A 20,466-nucleotide genomic window follows, 5' to 3' on the forward strand; every position below is an offset into this window, starting at 1 on the left:
GCTGGAAAACAATCCTAAAATTTGTATGGAATGGGAAGAGACCCTAAATAGCAAAAGGAATTTTGAAAAAGAAAACCAAAGCTGGTGGCATCCCAATTGTGGACTTCAAGCTGTATTACAAAGCTGTAATAATCAAGACAGTATGGTACTGGCACAAAAACAGACACAGAGATCAATGCAAAAAAATAGAGAACCCAGAAGTGAACCCTCAATTCTATGGTCAACTAATCTTTGTAAAGCAGGAAAGAATATCTAATGGAAAAAAATAGTCTCTTCAACAAATGGTATTGGGAAAATTTTTCCCTATTGAGGATGATATTCGCTGGGGGTCTTTTTGGGGGTCTTCTGCTATATGCAGAAGAATGAAACTGGACCACTTTCTTACAGCATACACAAAAATAAACTAAAAATAAAATGTGAGGCAGGAATCCATCAAAATCCTAGAGAAGAGTATAGGCAGCAACCTCTGTGACCTCAGCCACATCAACTTCTTGCTAGACACATCTCCAAAGGCAAGAGAAACAAAAGCAAGAATGAACTAATGGGACTTCATCAAGGTAAAAATCTTGCACAACAAAGGAAACAGTCAACAAAACTAAAAGGCATCCTTTGGATGGAGAAGATATCTACAAATGACTTATCAGATAAAGGGCCAAAATCTATAAAGATCGTATCAAACTCAAAACCCAAAACTGAAAAATCCAAATGGGCAGAAGACATGAATAGACATTTCTTTAAAGAAGACATACAAATGGCTAAAAGACACATGAAAAAATTCTCAACATCACCCAGTATCAGGGAAATATAAATCAAAATCACAATGAGATACCACCTCACACAAGCCGGAATGGCTAAAATTAACAACTTAGAAAACAACAGATGTTGGTGAGGATGCAGAGAAAGGGAAACCCTCTTACATTGTTTGTGGGAATGCAAACTGGTGCATTTCCAGGTAGTCTGGAAAACAGTATGGAGGGTCCTCAAAAAGCTAAAAATAGAGCTATCCTGTGACCCAGCAATTGCACTACTAGGTATTTTTCCAAAGGATACAAACAGTGATTCAATGGGGCACATGCACCCCAATGTTTATAGCAGCAATGTCTACAAGAGCTAAGCTGTCGAGAAAGCCCATATGTCCATTGACAGATGAATGGATAAAGAAGATGTGGTATATATATATATATACATACACACACACACAAAGAATATTACACAGGCATCAAAAGGAATGAACTCTGGCCATTTGCAAAGACATGGATGGTACTAGAGAGTATTATGCTAAGTGAAGTAAGTCATTCAGTCATACCATATAATTTCACTCATATGTGGAATTTAAGAAACAAAACAGATGAACATAGGGAAGGGAAAGAAAAATAAAATAAGATGAAAATAGAGAGGGCAGCAAACCTTAAGAGATGCTTAATTCTAGGACGCAAACTGAGGGGTACTAGAGGGGAGGTCAGTAGGGGGAAGGAGTAATTGGTATTAAGGAGGGCACTTGATGGAATGAGCAGGTATTATATGGATATTATATGCATGATGAATCACTGAATTCTACCCCCCAAACTAATAATCAATATATGTTAAGCAAATTGATTTTAAATAAAGAATTTTTTAAAAAAGGAAGAAGAAACCTCTACTCTTCTGGGCATAAAATAACTCAGTGATATTATATAAAGCACTCAATATTTTATTTACTCCTTGGGTACACTATAAATGTAAAAATTATAGTGAAAATTGTTAATCTAGCTTTACATGTATACATTTAGTGATACATAGACATGTAAGTATGCAAACAGGTATACATTAAAATTTTAATGTTATTTTAAAAATATAAATAAATTATCTTATCCATTTATTAACAGGATATGTACCAAAATAAATTTATCATCTGAGTTCTAACCTTTTAAAATATATGGAAAAATACATGATTATTCTGAGCATATATGTATACATATATATACACACACACATACATATATATGTATATATCTGTATATATATTTATATACCCATATATAATACCTCTGCAATTGCTGTGACCAGTACAATTAGGTGTTTATCTCAATTATTATCTTTACTTAAAATAACTAATCTTTTCTTTGTATGTAAGAAGAACTAACAAGTCAAAAGTTAAAAAATTCTCAGCTATGTATTTCTACGTATATTTATCTCAAATGATTTCTAAAATGTAAGAAGGCAAAAACACACCTATATGCATGATCAAAAAGGGCATTTTTTTATGGTGATGTTACTGGCATTTTAAGAAATAAAGACCAATTAAAATTATGTTTGATAAAATAAATGTAAAAACTATCTTCAAATCTGAGTGATGCTCATTATTTTTTAAATAAAGATTTATTTATTTGTCAGAGAGAGAGCACAAACAGAGGGAACAGCAGTCAGAACAGGGAGAGGGAGAAGCAGACTCCCCACTGAGCAGGGAGCCCAATGTGGGGCTCCATCCCAGGACCCTGAGATCCTGACCTGAGCCAAAGGCAGACACTATTGTCCATAGCTGCAGATATCTATGGGTTTGTGTTCTTGAACCATTCTTTACTAGCGATTATACACCGAACATAAAGAAGAAAATGAATAAATAAAAAATATATCTCTGGTTATTTCTAATGTGATTTATTCTGTCACTATGATTGTTTATTAAGAATGTGCTGTTAATTTCTTTGCTGCTATAGGTTTGAGTAGCTGGTATGAAGATAGGTAAGTTCATGAAATCCAGGAAGGTGGTTCAGGTCCTGGCTGGACACTACTCAGGACAAAAAGTGGTAATAATGAAGAACATTGACAATGGTACCTCAGATCATCCCTACAACCATGCTCTGGTGACTGGAATTGACCACTATTCTTGCAAAGTGACAGCTGCCATGGGCAAAAAGAAAATCACCAAGAGCTCAAAGATTAAGTCTTTTGTGAAAGTATATAACTGCAATCATCTCATGTCCACAAGCTACTGTGTGGAAATCCCCTTGGAGACAACTATAATAATAAGGATGGCTTCAGAGATACTGCTCTTCAATGCAAGGCCTGATGAGAAGCCAAAGCCACGTTCAAGGAGAGGTACAAGACTGATAAGAATAAATGGTTCTTCCTGAAGTTGCAGTTTTATTATTATTATATTTTAAACATTTTATTTATTTTCAAGACAGAGAGAGAGATCTTGACAGTGTGTGAGAGGAGGAGAGCAGCAGACAGACAGAGAAAATCTCCAGCAGAATCTGCGCTGAGTGTGAAGTACAGGGCTCAATCTCACAACCCTGAGATTATGACCTGAGCCAAAATTAAGAGTTGGCCTCTTAACCGAGCCACCCAGGCATCCTGAAGATGCAGTTTTAGGTCTATTTTGTTTCTCTATATTGTAAAAATACAAAAAAAAAATTTTTTTTAAAAGAGTGCTGTGCTGTTTAATGTCTACAAATTGTGGATTTTCTGGTTTGCCTTCTGGCTAATTTTATTTCATATAGAAGAAGGAATTTGTATAATTTTAACTTTTTAAAATTAGTGCTCAAAATATGGTCTATCCTGGATAATGCTCCACATATACTTCAGAACATAGGTATTTTGTTGTTAGGTAGAGGTTTTTTTTTTTTTTTTTTTTATGTTATGTTAGTCACCATACAATACATCATTGGTTTTTGATGTGGTGATCCTCGATCCATTGTTTTCATATAACACCCAGTGCTCCTTGCAGTACATGCCCTCCTTAATACCGATCACCTGGCTAACAAATCCTCCCTTCCCCCTCCCCTCTAAAACCCTGTTTGTTTCTCAGAGTCCATAGTCTTTCATGGTTCATCTCTCCCTCCAATTCCCCCACCCATCTTTCCCTTCCTTCTCCTAATGTCCTCCATGCTATTCCTTATGTTCCACAAATAAGTGAAACCATATGATAATTGACTTTCTCTGCTTGATTTATTTCACTTAGCATAATCTTCTCCAGTCTCATCCATGTTGATGTAAAAGTTGGGTATTCATCTTTTCTGAGGCTGAGCAATATTCCATTGTATATATGGACCACATCTTCTTTAGCCATTCATCTGTTGAAGGGCATCTTGGCTCTTTCCACAGTTTGGCTATTGTGGACATTGCTGCTATGAACATTGGTGTGCATATGGCCCTTCTTTTCACTACATCTGTGTCTTTGGGGTAAATACCCAGGAGTGCAATTGCGGGGTCATAGGGTAGCTCTATTTTTAAATTTTTGAGGAACCTCCACACTGTTTTCCAAAGTGGCTGTCCCAACTTGCATTCCCACCAACAGTGTAAGAGGGTTTCCCTTTCTCCACAACCTCTCCATATCTGTTGTTTCTTTCCCTGTCCATTTTTGCCATTCTAACTGGTGTAAGGTGGTATCTCAGTGTGGTTTTGATTTGGATTTCCCTGATGGCTAATGATGATGAACACTTTTTCATGTGTCTGTTAGCCATTTGTATGTCTTCTTCAGAGAAGTGTCTGTTCATATCTTCTGCCCACTTTTGGACTTGATTATTTGTTTTTTGGGTGTTGAGTTTGAGAAGTTCTTTATAGATTTTGGATACCAGCCCTTTATCTGTAGTGTCATTTGCAAATATCTTCTCCCATTCTGTGGGTTACCTCTTTGTTTTGGTGACTGTTTCCTTTGTTGTGCAGAAGCTTTTTATCTTAAAGCAGTCCCAAAAGTTCATTTTTTGCTTTTGTTTCACTAGCTTTTGGAGATGTATCTTGAAAGAAGTTGCTGTGGCCAATGTCCAAGAGGTTACTCCCTATGTTCTCCTCTAGGATTTTGATGGATTCCTGTCTCACATTGAGGTCTCTCATCCACTTTGAGTTTATCTTTGTGAATGGTGTTAGAGAATGGTCGAGTTTCATCCTTCTGCATGTGGCTGTCCAATTTTCCCAGCACCATTTATTGAAGAGACTGTCTTTTTTCCATTGCATGTTTTTTCCTGCTTTGTCAAAGATTATTTGACCATAGAGTTGAGGGTCCATATCTGGGTTCTCTATTCTGTTCCATTGGTCTATAGGTCTGTTTTTGTGCCAGTACCATGCTGTCTTGGTGATCAAAGCTTTGTAATATAGCTTGAAATCAGGCAATGTGAAGCCCCAGCTTTGTTTTTCTTTTTCAACATTTCCTTGGCAATTCGGGGTCTTTTCTGATTCCATACAGATTTTAGGATTGTTTGTTCCAGCACTTTGAAAAATGTCATTGGAATTTTGATCAGGATGGCATCGAAGGTATAGATTGCTCTGGGTAGCATAGACATTTTAACAATGTTTATTCTTCTGATCCATGAGCATGGAATATTTTTCCATCTTTTTGTGTCTTCTTCAATTTCTTTCATGAGTGTTCTGTAGTTCCTATAGTTCCTTTACTTCTTTGGTTAGATTTATTCCAAGGTATCTTATGGGTTTTGGTGCTATTGTAAATGGAATCGTTTCTCTAATTTCTCTTTCTACAGTTGTGTTGTTAGCGTACAAGAAAGCAACTGATTTCTGTGCATTGATTTTGTACCCTGCCACATTACTGAATTGCTGGATGAGTTCTAGTAATTTGGGGGTGGAGTCTTTTGGGTTTTCCACATAAAGTATCATGTTGTCTGCGAAAAGAGAGAGTTTGACTTCTTCTTTGCCAATTTGAATACCTTTTATTTCTTTTTGTTGTCTGACTGCTGTTGCTAGGACTTCCAGTACTGTGTTGAACAACAGTGGTGAGAGTGGGCATCCTTGATGTGTTCCTGATCTTAAGGTAAAGGCTCTAAGCTTTTCCCCATTGAGGATGATATTCGCTGTGGGTTTTCATAGATGGATTTTATGAACTTGAGGAATGTTCCCTCTATCCCTATACTCTGAAGAGTTTTAATCAGGAAAGGATGTTGTATTTTGTCAAATGCTTTTTCTGCATCAATTGAGAGGACCATATGGTTCTTCTCCCTCCTCTTATTAATGTGTTCTATCACATTGATTGATTTGTGAATGTTGAACCACCCTTGCATCCCGGGGATAAATCCCACTTGGTCGTGGTGGATGATCCTTTTAATGTATTGTTGGATCCTATTAGCTAGGATTTTGTTGAGGATTTTGGAATCCATATTCCTCAGGGATATCGGTCTGAAATTCTCCTTTTTGCTGGAGTCTTTGCCTGGTTGGGGGATTAAGGTAATGCTGTCCTCATAGAATGAGTTTGGAAGTTTTCCTTCTGTTTCTGTTTTTGGAAACAGCTTCAATAGAATAGGTATTATTTCTTCTCTGAATGTTTGGTAGAATCCCCCAGGGAATCCATCAGGCCCTGGACTCTTGTTTTTTGGGAGGTTTTTGGTCACTGATTCAATCTCGTTACTGGTTATTGACCTATTCAGGTTGTCAATTTCTTCCTGTTTCAGTCTTGGCAACTTATAGGTTTCCAGGAAGGCCTCCATTTCATCCAGATTGCTCAGTTTATTGGCATATAGTTGTTGATAATAATTTCTAATAATTGTTTCTATTTCCTTGGTGTTAGTCGTGATCTCTCGCCTTTCATTCAAATTTTTATTAATTTTGGTCCTTTCTCTTTTCTCTTGGATAAGTCTGGCTAGTGATTGATCGATCTTCTTAATTCTTTCAAAGAATCTACTTCTAGTTTCGCTGATCTGACCTACTGTGTTTCTGGTTTCTAATTCATTGATTTCTGCTCTAATTTTAATTATTTCTCTTCTAATGGGTGGTTTAGGCGTCATTTCTTGCTTTTTCTCTAGTTTTTTAAGGTGTAGAGTTAGTTGGTGAATTTGGCATTTTTCTGTTTTTTTGAGTGAGGCTTGGATGGCTATGTATTTCCCCCTTAGGACCACCTTTGCAGTATCCTATAGGTTTTAGACTGATGTGTTTTCGTTCTCATTGATTTCCATGAATTGTTTCAGGTCTTTGATTTCCTGGTTGACCCAAACATTCTTGAGCAGAGTGGTCTTTAGCTTCCAAGTGTTTGAATTTCTGCCAAATTTTTTCTTGTGATTGAGTTCCAGTTTTAGAGCATTATGGTCTGAGAATATGCAGGGAATAATCTCAATCTTATGGTATCAGTTGAGACCTGATTTGTGACCTAGTATATGGTCTATTCTGGTGAAAGTTCCATGTGCTCTCAAGAAAAATGAGCATTCTGTTGTTTTAAGGTGGAATGTTCTGTAAATATCTGTGAGGTCCATCTGGCCCAATGTATCATTCAAAGCTCTGGTTTCCTTGTTGATTTTCTGCTTAGATGATCTGTCCATTGCTGAGAGTGGAGTATTGAGGTCTCCTACAATTAACGTATTGTTATCAATATGACTCTTTATTTTGGTTACAGTTGGCTTATGTAGATGGCTTCTCCCATGTTGGGGGCATAGATATTTACAAATGGTAGATCTTCTTGGTGTATAGACCCTTTAAGAATGATATAGTTTCCTTCTGTGTCTCTAACTACAGACTTTAGTTTGAAGTCTAATTTGTCTGATATAAAAATTGCTACCCCAGCTTTCTTTTGAGGTCTGCTGGCATGGAAGATGGATCTCCATCTCTTCACTTTCAGTCTGGATGTATCTTTAGGTTCAAAATGAGTCCCTTGTAGATAGCATATGGATGGGTCCTGTCTTTTTATCCAATCTGCAACCCTGTGCCATTTTATGGGAGCATGTAGGCTGTTCACATGGAGAGTGATTATTGAAAGATATGAATTAATTGTCATCATGTTTCCTGTGAAATCCTTGTTTCAATCAATTGTCTCTGTAAATTTCTGTTCTATATCACTTCTGGGGTCTTTCTCTCTTTTTTTTTTTTTTTTTTTTAAGATTTTATTTATTTATTTGACAGAGAGAGACACAGCGAGAGAGGGAACACAAGCAGGGGGAGGGGGAGAGGGAGAAGCAGGCTTCCCGTGGAGCAGGGAGCCCGATGTGGGGCTCGATCCCAGGACCCTGAGATCATGACCTGAGCCGAAGGCAGACGCTTAACGACTGAGCCACCCAGGCGCCCCATGGGATCTTTCTCTTTTTATAGAACCCTCCTTAATATTTCTTGCAGGGCCGGCTTAGCAGTCACATATTCTTTCAGTTTCTGCCATTCATGGAAGCTCTGCACCTCTCCATCCATTCTAAAGACAGCCTTGCTGGATAAAGTATTCTTTTTTTTTTTTTTAATTCTTATGTTAATCCCCATACATTACATTGTTAGTTTTAGATGAATTGTTCCATGATTCATTGTTTGTGCATAACACCCCATGCTGCATGCAGAATGTGCCCTCCTCAATACCCACCACCAGGCTAACCCATCCTCCCACCCCCCTCCCCTCCAGAACCCTCAGTTTGTTTTTCAGAGTCCATCGTCTCTCATGGTTCGTCTACCCCTCCGATTTCCCCCACTTCATTCTTCCCCTCCTGCTACCTTCTTCTTCTTCTTTTTTTTTTTTCTTAACATATATTGCTTTATTTGTTTCAGAGGTACAGATCTGAGATTCAACAGTCTTGCACAATTTACAGCGCTTACCAGAGCACATACCCTCCGCAGTGTCTATCACCCAGTCACCCCATCCTTCCCACCCCACCCCACTCCAGCAACCCTCAGTTTGTTTCCTGCAATTAAGAATTCCTCATATCAGTGAGATCATATGATACATGTCTTTCTCTGTTTGACTTATTTCACTCAACATAATACCCTCCAGTTCCATCCACATCGTTGCAAATGGCAAGATCTCATTCCTTTTGATGGCTGCATAATATTCCATTGTATATATAAACCACCTCTTCTTTATCCATTCATCTGTTGATGGACATCTTGGCTCTTTCTACAGTTTGGCTATTGTGGACATTGCTCCTACACTGTTGGTGGGAATGCAAGCTGGTGCAGCCACTCTGGAAAACAGTATGGAGGTTCCTCAAAAAGTTGAAAATAGAGCTACCATATGATCCAGCAATTGCACTACTGGGTATTTACCCCAAAGATACAAAAGTAGGGATCCGAAAGGGTACGTGCACCCCGATGTTTATGGATAAAGTATTCTTGGCCGCATGTTCTTCTCACTTTGTACCCTGCATATGTCTAGCCAGGCCTTTCTGGTTTGCCAGGTCTCTGTGGATAGGTCTGACATTATTCTGATATTCCTCCCTCTGTACATAAGGAATCTCTTCCCCCTAACTGACCTTAAGATGGTTTCCTTTGTTCTAGGCATGCTGGGATATTGGCCTGTTTTCCTTGATCTTAGGAGGGGTCCTCTCTGCCTCTAGGACTCAAATGTTTGTTTCACTCCCCAGATTAGGGAAGTTCTAAGCTACGATTTGCTCAAATTCATCTTCTAGTCCTCTCTCTCTCTCCACTCCCTCAAGGATTCCAATTATTCTGACATTGGAATGCTTCATGGTGTCACTTATTTCTCTAATTCTGTTTTCATGGATTCTGAGTTGTTTTTCCCTGGCCTCCTCTTTTCCTTTTTTATCTATTATATTGTCTTCCAGGTCGCTTATTCTCTCTTCTGTCTCAGTTACCCCAGCTGTTAGATTATCTAGATTGGATTGGATCTCATTGATAGCATTTTTAAGTTCTGCCAATTTACCTTCTATTTCTGCCCTTAGAACTCTATGTTGCCATTAATTGATTTCTCCATTCTAGCCATTGTCTTCACAATTGCTAGCCTGAATTCCATCTCCAACATCTTGGTTATATCTGCATCCATTTGTAAATCTGCAGGATAAGTCATAATCTCTGAGTCTTTTCTATTTTGGGGGCTCCTCCTCCTAGTCATTCTGTTGATGGGTGTTTGAGGGAATGTATAGAGTCCAAATTATTGACCAGAACCTAAGCAAGATGCACCTGTTTTATAGGGACCTTAGGGTTGCTGGCCTCTTGTTCTCCCAGCCTGTCTGTGGGAGGAGCCTGTCATGCTGTTACACCAGCAACCATATTGGACAGTGTTGCCCTGCCCCCCTGTGGCAGGGGATGGGCTCAGTGGGAATCAGGCCTTGGGGCTTTTGTTCTCTGGCAGCTTTCCCTAGTGGCTTTCCGCATCTCTTCTGCGAGTCAGAGCAGAAGAAACCGTTCCCAACCCTCTGCCTCAGAGCAGAGAGATTGCAGTGTGTTCTTCAGTGAGCTCTCCAGGCCTCACTGTCTCCATTTCTGTCCATGCTGCTATAAACTGCAGCGTCCTGAGTTGTACGCCCCTTTGGAGCGCTCCCAGTCCTGCCTCCAGGTCAGGGCACATCTCTGCCCTTTGTGCTTCCAAAAGCCCCAGCCGCTCCCAGTTCAGGTGTGGGAGACCCCGCCACTCTGGGTTTCCAGCCCGGGTCTGCAGTTTGCCCGCGAAACCCCACCGCTCCTGTTTTCCATCCTGGGGGATGCCTTAAAGTCCTTTCCCCGCTGCTACTGGTCTGCGAGTCTGTGCCCATCTGCAGCGCATGAGGCTGCCACTCACCGGCGGTGTGGGATCCCCACGGCCAGGCACCCACCTGCTGCCATTTATCCTCTGATATCTGCCTGTGGAATCATGGCTCCCCTCTTCCTACCTCAAAACCAATCTCCTGCGATATTCTGTTTGTAGAGATCCAGATGTTCTTACATCTCAGGCTGGTTTCCTGGGTGCTCAGTGTGGTCTGGTAGATATCCAGCTCAATTCCAGGGACCAGTTGAAATAGGGTCCCCTACTCCTCCGCCATCTTTCCCCACATCCTACAGTATTCTGTATGTATTTGTTAGAGCTAATTGTCTTATACTATTTCTCATATTTTGTATTTATTTATTAATCTTGTAATTGTTCCATTCATTATTTAAAATTTGGTATTGAGTCCCCAACTACTATTGCATAACTTTCTATTTCTCCCTTCAATTCTATCAGATTTTGCCTAATATATTTTTAGGTTCTCTTTTTAAGTGTGACATGTTTATAACTGCAATATCTATTTGATTAGTTGACCACTTTATCAATAAACAATGCCCTTCTTTGTCTCCTATAACAAAATTTAACTGGAATTATCGTCACTATTCGTATAGACTTCCTGTTCTCTTTTGTTCATTATTTGCATGTGATGTCTCTTTTCATCCTTTCACTTTTATCCTACTTGTAATATAGGCCCCAAAATGTAGACAGCATATTCTTGTATCCCTTTTTTAAAAAAAAAACATTTTTCAATATCTATCTTTTATTTGACAGGCTTAATTCATTTATATTTAAAATAATTACCGATAATTACTTATTCTTGACATTTTGTTATATGTTTTCTATATATCTTAGATGTTTTTTGTTCCTTAATTCCTGTACTACTGACCTTTATTTTTGCATTTAGTCTTTACCCTCTTCTCCTCCTTCTTGTTTTTCTCCTTCTCCTTCTTCTTCCTTTCTGAATATATATTAAATGTATTTTCTTAGTGACTAACTTAGAGATTACAATCAATACCCAATTTATAAAAATTTAGTTTGAATACCACCAACTTAATTTAAGTGTGTCCCCATTAATATAATTGTTGTTTTATGCATTTACTTTCTAAATCAAATAGGAAATACAAATCAAAATTATAATGATACTGGCTTTTATATTTACCTACATAATTATTTGGAGTTACAGTCTAGTATTATTTCATTTCAGTCTCAAGGACTCCCTCCTTTGACATTTCTTGTAGGGAATGTTTACTAGTAACAAACAGTTTTGTATTTAGGAATGCCACAATTTCTCCCTCATTCTTGAATGACAGCATTGACAGATTCAAAATCCTTTGTTGAGATATTTTTCTTTCAACATTTCAAATATGTTATGACACTGCCTTATATTCTACATGATTTCTCATGAGAAATTAGTTGCTAATCTTATTGAGGATTACTTCTACATGAAAAGTCCCTTCTTTCTTACTGCCTTCAAGTTTCCATCTTTGTTTCTGTCTCAATGGGTATATCTTTGAGCTAATCTAACTTGGTATTGGCTCAGCATCTTAGGTGTGTAGATTCATGTTTTTAATCAAAATTGGTTGCATTATTTTTCTGCCCTTCATCTCTCCTTCTTCTGGGACAGATAATGCATATAATGGTCTGCTTGATGATATTCTGCAGATCCCTTACACTCGCTTCAATTTTCTTTTTTCTCTCTGCTCCTCACATGGATAATTTCAAATATCCTATCATGAAGTCTGCTCATTCTTCTGTTCAAATCTGCTCTTGAGCTCTTCCAATGAATTTTTACTTCAGTTATTATAGCTTTCAGCTCCTGTTTTTATTTTAATAATTTCTATAGCATTATTGGTATTTTCACTTTGTTCAGACATTGTTTTCCTGATTTCTTTTAATTCCTTACATATGCCTTCCTTTAGTTCTTTGCAAATATTTAAGATAGTTATTTTAAAGTCTAAAAAATCTAATATCTGCATTATTCAGACAAGTTAGTTTTGACTTATTCTGTTTTCTTTGATTGGGCCACACTTTCCTGTTTTATTGTTATGTTGTGTGATTTTTGTTGTTGAAAAATTGAATTTGAATACCACAAATGTGGTAAATTTGAAGTTCAAATTTTCTCCCTGCTCCTAATTTTGCTGTTCTTGAGTGTTTAGGCTTAGATTGTGTTCAGCCTGTGTTCTGACTATTTCCTAAAATGTTAGTAACTTAAAAATAAAAGAAGAAAAAAACCAAACCAAACAAATAAACTAAAAACACTGGTCCCAGACATTTTCTTTATCTCTGACACTTTTGAGTTAATGGGCACTTTTGAATGCCCTATTTTCCTAAAAACAGCAAACAAACAAGACAAACAAGCAAACAAAAAACAAACAAAAACTTTCATCTCAGCTTTCCCCTTAGGTTTTAGGTAGTTAATTGCATGAATGAATTGTAGTCTTTTGCCCCAGGAGACTGCAGAATTTGCAGTATTTCCAATTGCCTTACAATGTGTTCAAGCAATGCCGTCTACTTTTGCCTAGAGTAGAAAGTTCCACTTTAGGTGAAACAGAGATGAGCTCCTTTTATCAGTCCTTTGACTAGCCCCAGACAGGTTAGCATAGACATTGATAAAAAATTATGAAAATCTCCGCTCTGCTCCTTTGGATCCAGAGACTAGGAACAGAACTGCTACCACTTTAAGGTTACTGCCATGCTTGAGAGGAGGTAGGAAAAGGGAAAGTAAAACTACTAAGCTTTCCTACCATTTTAAAGTTGTCTTTTTTATTGGTTCAGGTCATTGTTTTCTAAAATTCTGAGAAAGTTGGTTCTAACCATTCTGGTTGTATTTTTACATTTATATGGAAAGGATAGCAGTTTGGAGATCCTTAAAAAAAGTGTTTGGTGCTTCTATGCCACCATTTTGCTGATATCTGAGTTTCAATGATATACTTCATAATTGATCATAACTACAGTATTCTTTTATTTATTTCTCCAGATTTTTATTTAAGTCCCAGTTGGTTAACATATTGAGTAATAATAGGTTCAGGTGTAGAATTTAGTGGTTCAAAACTTACAACATCCGGGGCTCATCACAAGTGCCCTTCTTAATATAACATCACCTAGTATACACATCATACCACCCACTCCCCTTCAGTAACTGTGTTTGTTCTGTGTTGTTAAGTCTGTTTTCTGCTTTGCTTCTTTCACCCCCTAATGTTCATCTGCTTTGTTTCTTAAACTCTACATATGAGTGAAATCAGATGGTACGTGCCTTTCTCTGACAGACTTATTTTGCTTAACATAATACTCTTTAGTTGCAAATACATTGCTGCAAATGGTAAGATTTCATTCCATTGATGACTAATATTCCATTCTTCTCTGTTTTCTCAAGCTCATCAAGTATCCTCATGATTGTTGCTTCAAATTATATCTGTTTTGCTTAGATATCTGGCCATGACCTTATCTTGCTCTTTCATTTTGTGATGAATTCCTCAATCTTGGCATTTTGTCTAAGTTTCTGTCTTTTTCTCTGTGTTAGAAAACCCTGTTATGTCTCCTGCTCTTGAGAGGAATGTTCTATGAAGAAGGGGTCATATAATACCCAGGGCCTAATGCTTCAGGGATTGTCTCCAGTGTGCTGTGTGCACTGTGCTATTGTGTTGAGACTGCTATATCCTTCAGGCCAGGTATCTGGCCATGACTAATTGTAAGTCTTTCTTTTGGAATGAATTCCTCCAACTTCACATTTTGTCTAAGTCTCTGTCATCTTCTCTGTGTTAGAAAAGCCTGTTATGTTTCCTACTCCTGAGAACAACGGCTTTATGTAGAAGAGGTTGTATAGTGTGTAGGGCCTAGTTGCTTCAGGGAGTGTCCCTGTTGCATGCAGTCTGCTCCTGTGTCTTGGCTGCTCTGTCCTTCAGGCCAGTATCTGCAGAGGCTCTTCTTGCCTGCAATGGGCAGTGTTTGGATCTTGGCCACAGTATGGCAAGCTTTAACTAGGTGTGCTCTGGTCTGCTTGTTAAATGATATGTGGTGCTACTTCCACTAGACTGAAATCTTGCAGAATTCTGTGATTGGTAGACATAATGCATACAAAGGTTTTTGGGCTGGTCTTTTAGGGAAGGGGACTGCTGCACAATGACTTAGGCACACTTGCTCTAGAAATGCAGTACCAGCAGATCACAGGGGGTCAGGATTTTGTGGAAGCAGTTTAGGCACCCAGTGTTGGTGTTGGATTGTTTACTGAAGTTGGTTTATGCTGAGGGACAGGGGGAGAAAAATGGTGCCAGCCAGCTCCTTTGTCCCTGGAGAGGGCTCTCTGTGTTTGCTGCTCTCAGGAAAGCACTGCTAGAAGAGTGAATAATTTCCCTTCATGTATTCCAGGCATTTTTCAGATTGCTATTTCCACACTGTCTCTGGGTTCCTTGCCTGCCTGGGCAGTGCAGTGCAATTTGGGCTCTATCCCTGCCAAGCCTGCTAACCTTTAAATCCTACACTCTAGAGACATGCTGTGGTAGGGCCTACACTGATCTTCTGGGGGAGGATCTCACCCCACTGGAATGGATGCAGGTTTGGCCAAGAAGAGCAGTCATGCCAGAGCACAGGGGCATGGGATTTGTAGCAAAGTAGGCTAAAGAGCCAGTGTTTTGATTAGCTGCCTTCAGCACATAGTTCTGTTACTATGTAGTTGGGCTGGGGGAAGGAAATGATACCCATAGATCTTTTGTCCCCAGAGAGGCATCTCTGTGAATGCCACCTCTCATAGATGCATTCCAAAAAGAGTAAAAAGTCTCTACCCATCTGCCTTAGGTGATCCTCAGATAAGGCCATCTGCCTTGGAGTTGCTTGCCTGCCTTCTCTCCAGGAGCAGGGCAGAACCTCAGGGCTCTATCCCAGCCAAGCCCATGGACTTCTAAAACTTCAGTCTTTGAGTCCTGCTGTTCGCAAAAACTCACAAAAATCTGCTTCTCTCATTTTCCTAGCCAATGGCTTTGGGGAAGTGTTCTCCTTGTGAGTATCCCTGTGTGCTCCACTCTCTCTCGCCTTTTCACACAATCATGGTTCCCTCCTCTCTGTAACACCCATGATCTGTTTCTACCCTACACCTCATCTCTGCCTTCCTACCTTCCTTAATGTGGCTTCTTCTCTCCCTCTTACTGTGTAATTTTTCTGTCTGTTCTCAGGTTGATTTCTTGTCTGTTCAAAATGATTTTATAGATATCTACTTATAGTTGAGGGACAAGAAAAGCCTAGGGTCCTCCTACTATGCTGCCATTTTAGCTCCCTTCTTCTGAGCATAACCACAGGATTCTTAAATGAGGTTTATTTTCCCCTTACATTTCCTTATTTCCTATAACTTCTGCTAATAAAGTATGATTAAGATATAAATCAGCTCCAGTAAAAGTGAAATACCTTAGTAATCTGTTCTTAAATGAAATAGTTTCTTATTATTAACCAGCCTATATAAATGACATATTTTATATTGCTTACTATTACATAAGAATTTCATTTAATCCTTGGGTCAAATAAGGAAAATTCCATAAGAAGCATAAAATATATTTGTCTCCACAAAAAAAATTCCATTTTCTCAAAATTTGACAATGGCAATGTTGGGCATATTATATATTTTTCCTTATATTTAATCATTAAGAAGATTCACTGCACCGTTCTCCTGAAGTAGTAGCTACTGATTTGGACATAGGATAACCCACATTTGAATTTTCTTATCAATCATTCTGGGCCACTTCTTGACTCCATTTTAAGGTGGTTAACAATGTCATGTAAATAATCAATACAGCTTGGGGTACTTGGAAATCACATGGACATTTCATCCCAAGATTTCACATTTTGAAGCAAGATATATATGGAACACAGGAGGCTGAGGGAGCATTCTACCCTAATATTTTACAATAAGCTATCAGGAAAATGGCCCCAAAACATTACTTATCTATCAAGTGATGAACAGAGAAACTAAATGTTAAATAATTAAATATTATTGACAATAAAAACAAATGAAGTATTGATGTGCAACATGACCTGAACCATGCAAACATTATCCTGAACAAAGATGTTCATCAAAGAAGACCACAGATTGTATGACTCCATTTATATAGAATGTCTACAACAAGGAAATATTCACAGAAAAGAAGGTATATTAGTGGTTGCTTAAGGATGGGGTAGGGAGGGAGAACAAAGGGGAGACATCAAGTAACAGTTGTGGGTATGAGGCTTTTTAATATTTTATATGAGCTTTTTTTATATTTTTAAACAAAAATATATTAAATTAGATTTTGGACATAATTGTACATACCTGGGAATATATTAAAAATCATTATATTGTACATTTTAAATAGGCGAACTGTATGATATTTGGATTATACCTCAGTAAGAATGTGAAGTAAAATTAGGGAGTTATGATGAAAATACGAGACCATCAATTTTAATTTACACTCATTCCATTTAATTTCTATGTTAAATTGTGTTATTTTAGATTTACTTTCCCTTCAGAATGCCCTATTCAGTTACATTTACTTGTTTTCTATTTAGTTATTTTTTTATCTTTATTTTAGAAAAGCTACAAAAATATTAGAGTTCCCATGTACACTTCACCCAGCTTCTTCTTATGTTAGTATCTTACATAACCAGAAAACAGTTATCAGAACTAAAAAAATTAACCTCAATATAACTATTACAAATATTTAGTAAAGTGCAGAGCTTGTTTAGATTTTGCTAGTTTTTCTAATGTTCTTACTTGATTCCAGGATCCAACCCAGGATCTTACACTACGTTTAGTTGTCACATCTCCTTAGTCTCATGCAACTTGCGACGGTTCCTTATTCTTTTCTTGTTTTTCATTACTGACTCTTTTGAAGAGTACTGGTCACATATTTTGTAGAATGTCCCTCCATTTGGATTGTCTGATGATTCCTTTAGATTCAACTGAGGTTTTGCATTAATGGGAAAAAAATAAAAGAAGTAATTCTTTGTCCAATTCAATGTATCTGCAGGTGAATTGTGTTCATTTTTATCACCTTTATCACCTAGCTAGGGTGGGTCTGTCAAGAGTCTCCATTGACATTTAGCATTTAAAACTTATCTGCATGCACTGAACAAATTTTTATTTAACATTTGCCACATGCTAAAGTTAAAGATAGGCTTTAGGGCAGTAATGCTCATTCTGATCTGCAAATCAAGATGGTCTGTACAGTCTCTTATATTCTGGGCTCAGCATATCAAGATTCCAAACCAGTAGGTCTGAGAAGTTTCCTAGGAGATTCTGGTGGTGGCTTGGATGGAGAAGCAGAGGGAAACAGGACAGTGGCCCTACTGTGGAGGAGCTCTTAGTCTAAAGAAGTGAAGAATACACAGGCAGATACATTTTAAAATTATCAAAGAGAGCCCCAACCCTGAGCTTACATGACCTGAGTGGATGCCTCTTTACATTTTGTGTCATAGGTGCCTCTCTTGCTTCATCCTAGGCCCTGTCCTGATGAAAGAATTGGAGTCTTCTGAAATTAGTGGATGGGTGCTGATGTAGGGAAATGTGGAGGTGGTGTATAAACAAACAAAGGGAAATTCCCATCTGATGTACTGTTTGCTCTGGGAAACTAGGGTTTAGAAGTTTGACAGAGGAAGAAGTGGTTTGGACTGATCCCCAAGGGGGAAAATGGAGGGAATTTTGAGTAGGCAAGTTCTCAGCAATCAGAAAAATATCATGTACTTTTCATGTGCAAATTATGAAGGTACAGAGAGGCTAAGTGCTTTGCCCCCCAGTGCACTGAAGCAAGGTTGTGCTCAGACTCAAATATGGATCTTCCAACAGCTGTACAAAGTGGCCTTGAGTCTCAAAACTCAAGTTCAAAAACAGACTCTATCACTTATTGGTTCAGTAACCTTAGAAAAGGGCCTTATTGTCTCCATGTCTGTTTCCTGATTCTTAAAAAAAGAGATAATAAACTTTATAGAGTGGTTTTAGGATTCAATGGTTTAATCCATGTTAAGTAATTAAAACAAAGTCTGACACACAATTAGCCCCCTAGGTATATTGTTTACAATTTTGGTCATGATTAGCATTAGAACCCAGCTGCTTTATTCTAAATGCCAGGATTTTCTCCCTAATGAATGATTAAACATCATACATTTATATTTAAAAATGTATCGTTTTTGCTTGAATCTGAAGTATTCTGTCCTCTTCATATTTCATCATCAAAATACCAACTTCCCATTCATTACATTGTATTGGGTCTTTTCAAATGAAACACAGCCTTAAAATAAAGAGATCCAGACTGCTTTAAGTGACAAAAAAACATTTAATTGCAGTAAAAAATTCAATATGACTTCTAATAATGCACTCCCTGGTCGGTAGAGAAATAGAGGCTAAGTTAAAATGCTTAGTTAAAAAAAAAGGTGGGAAAGCGAGTATCAAAGACTTTTAGAAAGATGACCAATTTTAATTTACTACAGAAGTTCAACAATTTAAAGAAGTTTTTGCAAAGAATCCTTACCATGATTATGAGATATGAAAAGAGCTGGCAGAACAATTCAAATGAGGCTTGGGTAGACCTGATACACGTTAAAGTTTTAACTAATATACTTCCCTTAAATTTAAAGATCATTGATATTTACTGAAGCAGGAAAAATGGATTTGAATAAGAACAAAGAATATCAAATGGTTTACTCAATGGGAAAGGGACTTTTCCCTCATTGTAAAAGCAAAATACATACAGTAGAAAATATGGAAATGTAGAGACATCTAAAGAAAACCTTAAAATAAAATTAGTATTTTCATATTTCAAGAAAATTGTTTTAATGTTTTGTAAATACAGTACTCATTCTAAATAACAAATTGTATATATTATGAATGGATTTAAATATAATTACATAAAGGTGCATAGTATAAAGAATTTTATATACAAAGTACTTCTTAGAATATAAGCTGCAAATGGACAGGATCAGTCTATTTCTATACAAAGTTAATTCATTCATACAATTATTATTATAATTATTGAGTAATTGCTAAAGTATCAGGCAAAATTCTGCACATTGTAATGCATCTTGGAAGAAAATAGACAAAATTCTCACTCTTCTACTCTAGTGAATGGGAAGATGATATATAATAAACAAATTTAAATGTATGATATAAAAAAGTTGTGTTGAAAATGCAACAAGCCAGCTAGCAGAGTATATACTGTGTTTAAGTAGGAGCTAAGCATAATCTGGAACAGCACCCGCAATTTGGGGACACTTAGTCCCTTTTAGAACTACTGCCTGATTGAGTTCCAAGCTTCTCCAATCCCAGATCTCCCATCGCAAATCTCCCACGTGTGTCTTATTGGAGGTATCATCAGTCATCAGCCCTGCTCTGCCCTTGCTAGACAGTCTGCGATCCTTTAACTGTGACTTGAGGAGGAATATGTGTATTTGGACATTTGTGCAAGCTAGGGCTTGGGATTAGACATATCCCTTTTCTGCCAAAAGCCATGTCCAGTTTTCCAGCCTTGGTAGACCTTTGTCCTACTCCAGTTCCTTGGCAACCCTGAACAGCAGTTCAATCTGCTGTTGTGAAGAGGCCTGCTGTTGACTCTGAAGGTATAAGGAAACTTCCACAAATCTGTGCAAGCTTAAGCACAGCACATCTACCTATAATCACTGGGGACCGTGCATGAGAGAACAGCTATTTTCCAGAGGGACCCAGCCTCCGTTATGGAGTGCTAAATGTGCAACTTGAGTGGGCCTGTTGTCTGACAATATCGGAGGTGACGTCATGCACATTCAATAATGCTGTGTACAGTTCCTGTAATAATGGACAAGCCATTGAGGCAATTTGGGAACACCATCTCAAGTCTCAAGCTAGGGGGCAAGACTGGGATTCACAGAAGTACACAGGCAAGACTATTTTCTGGGTGATGATTTCCAGGAGTGTTTCTGTGTCACTGCAAGGCCTGGGTCATGGGGCAGGAGAGGACACTTCCCTGACCAGACACTCCTACAAAGCAGCTCCTTGCCGCACCCACACAGCTGCAGATCAACTGGAAAATGCGTAGCAGTGAGAACTAGAGATGATTATATCGCCTTCCTTCCAAATAAGGAATGCTCTCTAACTGGAAGAGAGATGGGGC

At 38.0% G+C, this 20,466-nt stretch overlaps 1 pseudogene; it reads left to right on the plus strand.

The window, feature by feature from the left end:
• The first annotated feature begins 2,720 nt into the window (after nt 1-2,720).
• The window catches only part of LOC118002160, a 68,196-nt pseudogene continuing 50,450 nt past the window's right edge, over nt 2,721-20,466 (plus strand).

Source organism: Mirounga leonina, unplaced genomic scaffold (genome assembly GCF_011800145.1).
Source record: "Mirounga leonina isolate KUSES-001 unplaced genomic scaffold, KU_Mleo_1.0 Mir_100832, whole genome shotgun sequence".
NCBI lineage: Eukaryota > Metazoa > Chordata > Mammalia > Carnivora > Phocidae > Mirounga > Mirounga leonina.